The sequence below is a fragment of the Ambystoma mexicanum genome, chromosome 4p (genome assembly GCF_040938575.1).
Source record: "Ambystoma mexicanum isolate Mex_15411 chromosome 4p, UKY_AmexF1_1, whole genome shotgun sequence".
Lineage (NCBI taxonomy): Eukaryota > Metazoa > Chordata > Amphibia > Caudata > Ambystomatidae > Ambystoma > Ambystoma mexicanum.
In genome coordinates, this window is record NC_090927.1 from 760070073 (window position 1) to 760082559 (window position 12487).

The following is a 12487-nucleotide window of genomic DNA, read 5'->3' on the forward strand; positions in this document are numbered from 1 at the left end:
GACTGCAACCTGGTTTCCTGGTGCTCTCTCACAGCTCCTGCTGCAGATTCTCTATAACAGGGGCTCTCAGACTTGTAGTACTTACAAAGCCCAATGGTTACAGGCGGTTCAAGTCTTCTGGGAAGTTTGCTGCTGTCCTGGCTCCTTGTCCGGTCCCATTACAGCTGCCTCCTCTGAAGTAAGGTCCCTTGCTGGTCTCTCGCACACAGGCCTCTCTGTTGCTCCCTGTTATGCTCCACTTATACATCTGCAGCCCCTTGACAGGTTACAAGTGGGGCTCTCTAAAGAGACTTGCCTGACCATAATTAAAGGGGCATGCAATCTTCCTTGTGCAATTACTAGATTGGTGAAAGGGTGTAATGTTCATTACTCTTTGTCACCTCTTCTTTGTCCCAGTATTGTCAAGTGTCATATGTGGGAAAAAGAGGGGAACAGTTTTATAGTAACCCATAAAGGTCGTGGAAGGGTTGGTTGATTCTCAACAGGAGAAGGGGATACCATGTCTCACCTGTGTGCACCCTATTCCTCTTCATCCTTTTCCTGGTGTTTTTAGAGGGATCATTTCTCTGGGCACGTCTCATGTCAGCGGTTCTCCCTGAAAGGGAAATGTGGAATACCTCGTCTCACCTGAGAACATTTTGTCCCCACTCCCCATTGACCCTCCACCCAGGTGATCCTCCCTCGCTTCTCCACCCTTAGGGTCGGCATCCAAAAGCGATGGCCATTCCCTGGCCACCTGAGAAGAGGAGTATATGTGAGGATGCCCTCAGATTTCTCACAGTATGTAGCCAGGTGACAGGAGCCAAGATGGCGGGGCTTGGATGAGCATCACGCCCTTGTTCCTTTCCGCGTGACCTCATTGTCAGTGGATGCACCAACCGCCCAGATTGGTGGGTGGTAGGAAGAGCATGGGCCCAGGCAGTAACCTTGCAAGAAGGGTGCAGCTGCTGCCCATGAAAACACCACTACTCTGGGGAAGGGTGGACTCGCACCTATGGAACTGTCATTGCTCTCGACTGCAGTTGGAATCCGTGCATGGGCAAGGCGCACGTGAGCACACACCCACTGTGTGTTGGCCAGGCCCTGTGGTAATCCCAACATCCTTGTACTCTCACCTGTGCATTGGGGAACTGTTGTCCTGCTCTGCCTCTGCACTGCTTAGAGGAGAGAGAGACACACATATAAGGGGAACTCTCAGAGTGGGCAGCCCTCGAGTTAACAGCATCAAACCGGAAATGAACAAGCTGTGCAAGATTAGCCTGCAGAGTGCAGGGAGCCAGACTGACAGACTGCCCTTTTGTTGCAGTGCAAGTCAATGGCCAGGCACCCTGTTGGTCTTCAAATGTACCAGTTCATAATCAGATGGATGGCCTTATACCAAGCATGCAAAGCTCTCAGGGGACATTGCGTGGTGCATGGCCCTTGTCCATCCTAGGGATGTGTGTAGCCTGGGTGTATCAGCGAGTCCCAAGTGGAGGGCAGACAGGACCCTGACACACTGTCAACAGTGGGCTAGAGTAAGGTGCATATGCTTACTTGTAAACTGTGTACCCTAGGTGACGACAGAGGAGGACTGGCCAAAAGTGTCATCCCTCCTCATGGACACAACAGGAGTACATTCCAGATCGGGGCCCATTCGGATCACCAGAGCCGGCCAGCCTTCTGGACCTATCATACATTCCCAAGGTACAACATCAGATGACCAGGCATTCAAAGGATCATGATGGGCACATGGCCCTGGCCTTCTGGCAAAGACCACACTCCCACACTGCGTGGTCCAAGGAGGCCCAACAGCAGTAAAGGGGTGGGCAGTAGTTCCCTTGGTAGGGTGGGCAAACACTGAATGCATAGGAACATAGCTGGCCCGAGGGACCCCCCCTGGGCATGCATGGTGCACTGCTGGGAACACCATAGCTGTCAAGCCACTATGTACTATGCAGGACCACACAAACATGACATGATTTGATTACTTATGCACAGCATGGCCATGTGAGTGAGTGGAGAGGTCACACAACACCTGCTTGGGCACCCGTACACCCAATTACATGTAACAGCATGCATACCTGACCGTTAGACCTGTAAGCATGCAACAAGTACAGGAACACATTGCTGAGGTACATGCACCTATGCTGTTTCACCCAGCCCAAACAAATGGCATTATCACACGTCATCTCTGGCTCCCCATGCAGTGGGCTGACAGATCACACTCCCATCCCTGAGAGGTCAATGCACCAACATGACATTCCCAGATATCCATACATATGTGTCAGTCTCAGCTGCTGGGTGTGGATGATACAATCTTCATTTGCAAATGTGAATTCCAACATTGTAATATGCCATCTGTACCTGTCAGAGCACTTGTTGTCACCAACCAACATTGCATGCGCACAAGTGCACCAACTCACCAAGAACTGACAGTGCACATGCCTACCTTTGTCCACTTCACAGATGTCTGCCATCACATATGCCCAGCATTGACAGGAGGCTGCAAGCCAGTGTAGATCAGTGCAACACAAATGCTGTGCACAGAAGGGACAACCTGCAATCATGCATACTCATTCACAACACACATAAACGGTACAACAGTGAATACCATGGGTACTCATCAGCAGCTTGCAGACGTGCTTGCCAGTCAGGGATGTGGGTGTGCAGCTCTGCATAGAACCTCCCAGCGACCTGGAGCTGAAGGACTGACATCTGATGGCAGCCCGCACAGTGCACCTCCACTGTGGCAATGGCCTCGAGGGCTGCCCTCGCCTTATCCTGCTCCCATACTTGAGGTTTCCCCATTGCTTCTTCATGTCTTGGTGGAACTGACTGCCACCCCCTCTGCATTTATGGCAGCCGCGATGTCATCCCAGAACCTATAATGTCCATCTGACCTGAGCTGTGTTGCTGAGTTGGTGAGGGAATCATAATTAGCCAGGACTCGATCCACCAGGATGCCAACTTCAGTGTAAGTGAAGGTAGCAGCCCTCTGCCTCACTGCCATGGGGGTGCCGCTCGATGCCGAGGAGGAGGATGTCACAGACATGGCAATCCCTAATGCAGGTGTGGCTGAGCTGGGTCCTGACTATGTGCTGTGGAGCTGTGGTGGTGGGACAGAGAGGTGGAGGTCACAAGTTGCCAGATGAGGTGGTCACGGGTCTGACACAGGAGAACAGGCAATGGGAGAACAGCTGGCACTCCAAGGAAGTGCTTGTGGGCTGCAGGCACTTACACTCTACCAGGCAGCAGCAGATTGTGAGTTTTGGAGGCAATACACGGCTGGAGGAGGCAAAGACAATGGCACGGTGGCAGGAGGATGATCCCTGTGCGTGGTGTTGCATCTGAGGCAGCCGAAAACAGACTAAAGGGCTTAGTGCATAAGTTACATGATGAACGCTGCAAGCAACAGGGAGCTTTAAGAGGCGCAACAAGTATTACCAGTTGCGCACACGAAGATACGGAGATGGAGGATTTGCTATAGCTATAGAAGAGAGTAGAGTCAAAGTCTCCCCTGGCCAAAAACGTGACAGGGGGTCAACAAGGCCTTGCAGGGGAGCTAGGTTGGTACTAGCTTGAAAAGAGATCACCTTAAGGTACAAAAAACAGAAAGGTTTATGTAAGTTCAGTTAATGTATTGTGATTGTGAACAATACATGTAATAGACTGTCACTATATGCACTAACCCATCAATATGCAGACTACAAATGTACTTCAGTATGCATATGCCATGTGCTACGGCACATAAAAAAACTGTAAATATGTCCTCCTGTTAAAATAAACCTTTCTGTTTTTTGTACCTTACGGTGCCCAGGCCACTGAGGGGGGCCAACATAGGAGGAGGAGGAGCTGACTCCTTTCGAAGAGGTCACAAATGGAATGATCGGTAGTGAGCAGGTGCGTGGTGTGAGAGGCATGGACACATATGTCAGCACATTTGGGGAGTGGAATTTGTGCATATGGTATGTGCTGATAATTTTGCATGACATACTCATATATGTGTTGAGTACAGTTGGCTGCAGTTAGCAGCCAACCATGGGCACTGCATGAATGCTATTGTGTACACTTCCATCACCTGACCTGCATTCAGGGAGGTGGTTTTGTGGTTCATGTGCATGGTACATATTGGTGTCACAGTACACATCACTGTCTGCTGTGTTTCACTGCTTTGCCAGTACTCATATTTGTGCCAATGGCATGTAACATACATCTCATTGTAAACATTCACAGTGTCATGTATGCATATCGTCTATTGGGAATGCTAATCAGGAATCACATAGAATCACAGCAATGTGTGCATGATGTCACAGTCATCCATACCCGGGCCATATCTGCCGGTAGACATTGATGAACAACAATATCTGTGCATAGAGGCATGAGGCCGTCTTCCAGATGGGATGAGATGTGGATGGCCAATGGATGTTTCAGTATAGTACAGTCCACATTCAGAGTGTCAGTGGAGCAGTAGCCCTGCAAGCATGCCTTGGTCAGTTCCATGTCACAGTCTCCTCACACATGGTTGTGATGCCTGTGATTGGGACCAACCACTTATCTTGCAACGGGCAATTATGCAATGGTCATTGGGGAGATCATGGCAACACATATGCCTGCATGACACTTTGGGTCAGCAGATGTACAGGTCACACTTCCACATGTTGCAACAAGAAAAGGTTGGAGTAAAGTAGGGGCTCACTGATGATGAACAGACCTCCATCCTTCCACTGATGGGAATCAATCTCAATCATGTCCGTGTGTATGTATGTACTCTTGATCCAACAAACCATGCCATGTTGCACAGTCTGATATGCCCAGCCGTGATTGCACGTCACTGAATTCCAATCATCTGTGCTGTACAGCTCACAGTGTGCTCAGTCACAATGTGTGATATATGTGTGGCCAGCCATTTTGTGTGTGTATGTATTAGAATATGCATATGCATGTTCTGCCCGGTACTTATGCCTTGGAATGTTGTTGTCTGTCTTTGTGCAGATGATGATGTAGCAGATAAAGAGGTGGAGGAGGAAGAGGAGGGGACACACGACAGCCCACCAGTGGAGGCCGGGATGTCATTTCCCGTGAGAATGTTCTAGTTCAGTCCTGGCTAGGGTTGCAGACTCTTCTCCTGACTCTTCACATGAAGCTGTTGAATCAGTTGTGGAGGACTAACTGAGGGACATGGAGGATTAACCAATGGGGAGTCTGGATGGGGCTTTTGAGTCCAAGGAGTCATGGATCCAGTCAGTGGGTAGTCTTGAGTCTACGGTGGTTACGGCTGCGAGATCACCTTTACTGTGTTGGAATCAGCAGCAGTGGCTGTTGTCAAATGGATGGTTGCAGAACTGCAGCCAAAGACAGGGGTACCATGCAACGTAACCTGGACCCCAGCATCACACTGCCATTGGTCCTGCACATGAGGTGGATGTGCGCATGACAGACAGTTGGAGTGGGGCAGCAGATGCGGCGTCAGACCATCCAACATGGCAAGGTCATGCAGGGGATGGCTAGGGGCAACCATCGCCTGGCTAAGAACCTCTCCTCACCAGCTGCACAGGATGTACAGAATCTGGCCTCTCAGGACCATCGGCAGCAGTTGATGGACAGCCTGATGTTAGGCAGAATCCTGTGCAGTGCCCTTAGGGACCACTACACCTGATTAAGACCATAGGTGGCAATACAAGTTTTACCTTTGGTACAAGCCTGTCCTACTAAGTTATAGTGGTAGCAGTAGCAGAGCAGCCAGGCTAATCCCAGGACTATATGACCAGTAGCAGAGATTACACAAAGGGACCACAATTATTGTGACTCAAGCAAACACTGACTTAAGGTTTCAGGTAAAAAATATAAGTACATTTATTTTTAAACAATCAGTTATAAACACAACAGCTCTATTAAACTTTAAACAAACCACACGTTAAATATACTACAACTAACCAATTCACTTTGTACAGTAAGTCTCAAGGTAAGTACCCTGTGTTTGAATGAACCGGTGTTATGGACAAAACACGATACGGCGGATACAGTTGCGATAACTTTTTGACAGTTCGGTCTACTAAATAAACGCGTATCCGTGACATGAAAAGCTACCGGGGCAAAAACACACTTAGCACCTGAGATACCGAGAGGGAGTTGGAGGCACAAATCACAGGCAATATTTAGGTTAGGCAGACAGTATCGAGAAACACTCAGAAACAGGAGTTCAAAAGTCAAAGGGTCAGAGCCAGGTTTAGATGACACCGGAGGCCTGTGCCGAAGATCACACCATTTGACAGTTCACGATTCCGTATAGCCCAAGAGTACTTAAATATTGTCAATGTTCAGAAGCAAAAGTTATAAGAAGGAGGGAAGACAAGGACGAGCCTTGGAGATGAAGAAAAAGGGTTCACCCAGTTCCTCGAGTAGAACACAGTGCCTTGTTTCCACAATGCAGCTGGAGCCCTGGCAGTTGTTCCTGTTGGTTTCCCGCAGACCCACGATTCCTGGAGCTTCGTTGTGAAGGAGGACGTCTGAAGGGGGTCTGCACCACACAGTAATGAAGCCGGCAGCAGCGACAATGAAAAGGTGTGCTCCTTAAAAACAGGAGAGGCTCAGCAGGTGGCTATCCGGACCACTACAGCAGTGTGCAGCGATTTCGACCACGGCGGAGATCTCTGGCTGAAGAAGATGAGCTGGTTATCCTCACCAGTCTCAAGGGAAGAAGACTCCGGACTTGATCTTCTCTTAGTCGTTGAAGGGTAGATAGCTCAGGACTGCAGCAGGGCTTCACCGGGACGGGGTAGTTGCAACAACCATCGTTCTCTCTGCTTCTCTTCTGTTCCTTGTAGTTCCAGAGGCGACTCTGACTTCTAGCCCAAGAGACCTGCCTTTTATGCGCAAAACCCCCATTCACACAGCCTGGCTGTCGATCACGCAGCAGGGGGGTTGTCCAGCTGGGACAACCACCTCAGCCCATCATGGCAAAATGCGACTTGGGTTTCCTAGGATACCCTGTGCAGGGGGTGACTACACCCCTCCCTCACATTCAGCCCACCTAGACACCCAGGCGCCTTGAGGAGGGCTTCTCTGCAGAAGCCCGCCAAAAAGACGGTGAACAAAGAAGGCAAACCTAGTTTGCCGCGCAAAGTAAAACACAAGAAGGACTTTAACAAAAAGAAATGGTGAATAAACCCAACCGGAGCCAAAAGAAAGACGATTTGGTCAAGCGGGTTTATGTTCGAGGCTAATATAATAGCCAAGAACAGTACCACGTTTATCTAATATAATCGCGGTAGAAAAGTTTGGGTAGATACCACTGCCACCAGCCAAGTCTAAATGTTAAAAGAGCAAAACAATGCTCCGGGAGGTACAGACAGAAAAGGGGTACAGATTAGCCCTTTCCAGTACTCCATGTAAGATGGGCTGTACTGGGTCTGTGGCAAAAGTGACTATGTAAAGTAAATGGCAACTTTACCTTTCTTTGGTGGACAGTAGTCAGCCCCAGCGAAACGGAGTCAGAGGGAAGTCTAAAAGACAACCCTGGGTTACTACACTAAAGGTGCTGTGTAACCCATACAAGAACAGGGGCACATGGAGTGGTGTGCTCCAGTGCCCAAGATAACACAATGAGTAAAAACACATAGGCCAAAACACATGTAAGAGTCGAAAAAAAGATGTACACTCTTACCAGGTGGAAAAAAGAAACTGCAGAAATTCAGCAAAGTTGCTGGGGGATTACACTAGGTGAGGGAAATTAGCCCTAGAAGGAGAATTCTTTCTAAAACTCGCCACCCCCCAGACTAAGGGACAGGAGGATTTAATCCACTCCTGGATGGATCTCATACCTCTAGTCGGTTACAAACATCCTAGAGAGACCATCAGCATTTTGGTGGTGACTTCCTGCTCTGTGCTCAATGGAAAAATCAAATCCTTGCAGGCAGATTGACCATCTGAGTAACTTTGGGTTTTCCCCTTCATTTGCATCAGCCATCTCAAGGGTTGCTGGTCAGTCTGAATGATGAAGGCACATCCATACAAGTATGGTCTAAATCTCTTCAGTGACCACACAAAAGCAAAGCATTCTCTTTCTAGTGTTGCCCACCTTGTCTCAGGATCCTTTAACTTCCTGCTGATGAAACACATGGGGTGTTCCCTACCTTTCTCATCCAGTTGACTAAGGACTGCGCCTATACCTACATTAGAAGCATCAGTTTGTACAATGAAGGGTTGTTGATAGTCAGGAGCTCTTAGGACTGGAGCTTGACAAAGGGCTTTCTTAAAACCTTCAAAAGCTTGATTGCACTCCTCATTCCACTTGAACTATTTAAGAAATTTGGGAGAGGAGATGACATTCAAGGGAAAAGCTATGGTCCCATAGTTCTCTATGAAGTTCTGTAGTACCCAGTAAGACCTAGGAAGGCTCTCACTTGGGTTTGAGTAGTAGAGATGGCCCAGTTTTGTACAACTTGAACTTTGCTAGGCAATGGCCTTATTTCACCTCCTCCTACCTCATGCCCAAGGTAGACCACTGAACTCTGAGAAATTTGACATTTGCTTGCCTTTATGGTCAGATGGATCTGTTCCAGAGCCTGCAATACATAACCTAGGTGTTCAACATGTTCTTTCCATGTAGGGCTGAGCACTGCAATGATATCCAAGTATGCCATGCAGAAATCCTCAATCCCACTCAGAACTTGATTGATCATCCTCTGAAATGTAACAGGTGCATTCTTTAACCCAAAAGGCATCACCTTAAATTGGTAGAGGCCAGGTGGATTGGAGAATGCAGTTTTCTCCTTGGCATGGTCTGTCAGAGCCATTTGCCAATAGCCTGACGTTAGGTCAAATGTGCTCAGGTACTTAGCTGCACCGAGTTTGTCCACCAGCTCATCTGTCCTAGGCAAAGGATGGGCATCAGTCATGGTGACTGTATTTAAAGCTCTATAGTCCATGCAGAATCTCAATTCTTTTGATCCTGCCTTTGGTACAAGCACAACTGGGCTAGACCATGGGCTAGTAGAGGGCTTTATAACCCCGAGTTCAAGCATCTTGTTGACCTCATTCCTTATGTGGGATGTGATATTGTCAGACATTCTGTACCCCCTGCTTTTGACAGGTAAACAGTCACCAGTGTGTATGTCATGCTGGCCCCAATGGCTCAAGCCTGGTGAAAGTGAGAACAGGGAGGCAAACTGATTTAACAGTAACTTGCAATCATCCTGCTGGTCAGATGTGAGACTGGAAGAGAGATTAACTCCTTCTACTTGCTCATCTAAAGGTAAGCCTCTGAGGAGGTCAGACAGAGGTTCACTCTCCTCCTCCTCCTGAGCTGAAGCTAGAAGCAGAGCTCCTATGTCAGGTCTAGAGACGTAAGCCTTTAAACAGTTGGTGTGAAAGACTCTGGGAGCCTCCTTAGGGTTGCCTAAGTCCACCTCTCCAAGTTTACCCACAACCTTGAAGAGCCCTATCCATTTGTCCTGCAAGGCCCTCTGCCTTGTGGGGACCATGACAAGAACACGCTGGTCTTGAGTGAACTCAACCATGTTAGCCTTCTGGTCATGCCAATGCTTGACCAGAGCTTGACCAGCCCTCAAGTTATCACTTGCTTCTGCCATCATGTGTGACATTCTCCTCCAGAGACCTATCACATAGTCAGTCACTCTGACTGGCTTGGGGAAAGGAGCACTCTCCAACCCCTCCTTAATCAGGGCCAATGGACCTCTGACTGGATGGCTATAGAGAAGTTTGAAGGGACTAAATCCTACTCCCTCCTGAGGGACTTCTCTATAAGCAAAGAGAAGGCATGGCAGTAGAAGGTCCCACTTTCTTCTAAGGGGTTCTTCTAAAGCACCTATCATGCTCTTCATAGTTCTGTTAAACCTCTCTACCAGTCCATTGGTTTGGGGTGGTAGGCAGTTGAGAACTTGTAGGTAACTCCACAGATTTTCCACATGGTTTGCATGTAGTGGGATATAAATAAAATTTGATCCCCTGTCAGATATCACCTCCTTTGGAAAACCTACTCTGGTAAAAATACCAAGTAGGGCCTTAGCCGCAGCCGAAGCCGTAACAGTCCTCATAGGTATGGCTTCAGGAAATCTAGTGGCATGGTCCACTACAACCAGGATACACCTGTTGCCTGAAGATGTGGGAGGGTCAAGAGGACCAACAATGTCAATCCCCACCCTCTCAAAAGGAATTCCCACCACTGGGAGAGGCACAAAGGGTGCCACATTCTTGGACCCACTCTTGCCAGAGGTTTGGCAAGTGTGGCAGCTTCTGCAGGATTTGTCTGCTTCTGTACCCATCTTAGGCCAGTAGAAGTGCAGAGCTAGCCTTTCTTTGGTCTTCTTAAAACTTAAGTGACCAGCCTAAGGTACCTCATGGGCTAACTGCAGAAACTGGAGTCGGTTCACTAGAGGTACTACAAGTCTTTTGTAGTCTCCAGGGGTTCACTCAGTTGGTTCACTGTAGAAGAGAATTAACAAGGGGGGTCCTGGGAGTCCCTCTGCCAGACATTAGTCCTGGTTGCGAGAGACTTACCCAGAGTCTTTAGCTCACTATCTTTCACAGAGAAGAAATATCCTAAACATATCAGTCTTTGTCCTGCCCTGGGGCAGTCCAGCACCGAAATGCTAGGCAATTCTCCTCTGAACAAGAGTACCAACAGAAACCCCAGACACGTGTTTCGGTCTGGTTGGACCTCATCAGTAGGGTGGATCTGTGCCTCTCTAACAATAGTGAGCAAGGGGTCCACGTCTGGATTCCCCTAGTAACTTAGGGTGAGACCCAAAGTTACTTAAATATGCAAATTAACAAGGGGGTTCCTGGGAGTCCCTCTGCCAGACATTAGTCCTGGTTACGAGAGACTTACCCAGAGTCTTTAAATGCTAGGCAATTCTCCTCTGAACAAGAGTACCAACAGAAACCGCAGACACGTGTTTTGGTCTGGTTGGACCTCATCAGTAGGGTGGATCTGTGCCTCTCTAAGAATAGTGAGCAAGGGGTCCACATCTGGATTCCCCTAGTAATTTAGGGTGAGACCCAAAGTTACTTAAATATGCAAATTAACAAGGGGGGTCCTGGGAGTCCCTCTGCCAGACATTAGTCCTGGTTATGAGAGACTTACCCAGAGTCTTTAGCTCACTATCTTTCACAGAGAAGAAATATCCCAAACACATCAGTCTTTGTCCTGCCCTGGGGCAGTCCAGCACCGAAATGCTAGGCAATTCTCCTCTGAACAAGAGTACATTGGGGATTGGACTTGTAGTGCATTGATGGGGACAAGATGGATGCCCCTACATATTTCGGTTCCCAGAACTGCATGTCCATTCTAGTCTTTTGGGTGTGGTTCCGCCCAGAGACACCTGGGATACCCAGAGACTATTTAAGCCATGTCCAGGCTGAGAAACATGCTTTGTGTTTTCTGCACCTGCAGCGTGACACTCACCGTGTTCGGATGGGTCTCCAGTAGGCCTGCATCTTTCTTCTGCGCTCATCTCCTGCAAGAACAAGAACACCGTTAGGAACAGCCTTACCTTGCGGCGCTTCTGCCCATCATTCATCGCTCCTTCTGTTCTGCGGGCATCTTCGGCGGCGTCATTCCCATCCCAGCACACCGCTTCCTAATGAAAAGGGAAAAGAACAGAAAAAAGGCATTAGTAAGCATTCAGCAAATCTTCGCTTATTTTTTAAAGACTTTACGAGCTTCAAATGCTTACCTGAATCCCAGCCGCTCTGGATGAACTCTGTCTCTGGAACTTCTCATACATCTGCAAGAGGGAAAAGACACTCCAGGTTAGCGTGGAAACATCAAGAGGCACCGCATACCGCGCTTACTCACCTCATTTCTTCTTCATAACCGGCATCCACGCTGAAAAACGTTGCAGCACCTAAAAGACACAGAAAAAGAACTCAGTTCAATACAAATACGAAAGGGTCGCATCACGCATTGCGCTCTCACTCACCTTCAGCGCTACTCATCTCAGCAGCAAGTCGCCATCCCCGGACGCCGGCCATCATTTAAGGAAGGAAAGGAATGAAGTTAGAGAACTTTCAAAAGACTCATTATACTTACCTTTCGGACTCTTGCCAGTGAAGTAACTAGGCAGCAACGAGCCCGCATCAATCAACGTGCCCCTGCGCTGAAAGCAGGACGGAGAGCACACTTTCCAAGAAAACAAGGTGAGCTGTGGATCAAAGGGAGGGGTTGGACCCCGGGGAAGAAGGGGTTCAAGCACACAGAGACAATAGGGAGTTAAACTCTGCCAATCCTGTGTTTCAGGCCCAGTCTCCAGTCGAGTAGACTCCAGGGAAGGGTTCAAGGTCGTAAGAGGTCAAAACAGGCTGAGTGACGTCCCCGTGGATACCAGGTGAGCGTTACACTAACCAATCCAAAACATCAAGTTTAGTCTCATACATACCAATCATTTCCTTTGGCATACAGGGTCTCTTAGGGCTGGAAGACCTAGAAGACTCTGGGAGAGAAGCATTTTCTAGAGACAGTTTCTTCATTTCTAGTTCATGATTC